Source organism: Colobus angolensis, unplaced genomic scaffold, assembly GCF_000951035.1.
Source record: "Colobus angolensis palliatus isolate OR3802 unplaced genomic scaffold, Cang.pa_1.0 Scaffold82, whole genome shotgun sequence".
NCBI classification, from domain to species: domain Eukaryota; kingdom Metazoa; phylum Chordata; class Mammalia; order Primates; family Cercopithecidae; genus Colobus; species Colobus angolensis.
The window spans coordinates 1,337,867-1,338,136 of NW_012122043.1; the positions used below are offsets into that span (position 1 = coordinate 1,337,867).

Consider the following 270-nt stretch of genomic DNA (forward strand, 5'->3'; position numbering starts at 1 on the left):
GTGTGTGTGGAACTGTGTGTAGAGCTGTGTGTGGAGCTGTGCGTGTGGAACTGTGTGTGTGGAGCTGTGTGTGTAGAACTGTGTTTGGGGTGCTGTGTGGGGAACTGTGTGTGGAATTGTGTGTGTGGAGCTGTGTGTGTGTAACTGTGTGTGTGTGGATCTGTGTGTGGGGAGCTGTGTGGGGAGCTGTGTGGGGAACCATTGGAACTATGTAGGGAGCCTGCAGAGAACTGTGTGGTCAACTATGTCAGAAGCCGAAAGAACCTGTGT

At 52.6% G+C, this 270-nt stretch overlaps 1 protein-coding gene across 1 annotated transcript in view; it reads left to right on the forward strand.

Annotated features, from left to right (window-relative positions):
• Window positions 1–270, forward strand: part of KIF1A (kinesin family member 1A) — a 107,919-nt gene that overhangs the window by 37,940 nt on the left and 69,709 nt on the right. The gene's annotated exons all lie outside the window — the stretch shown is intronic.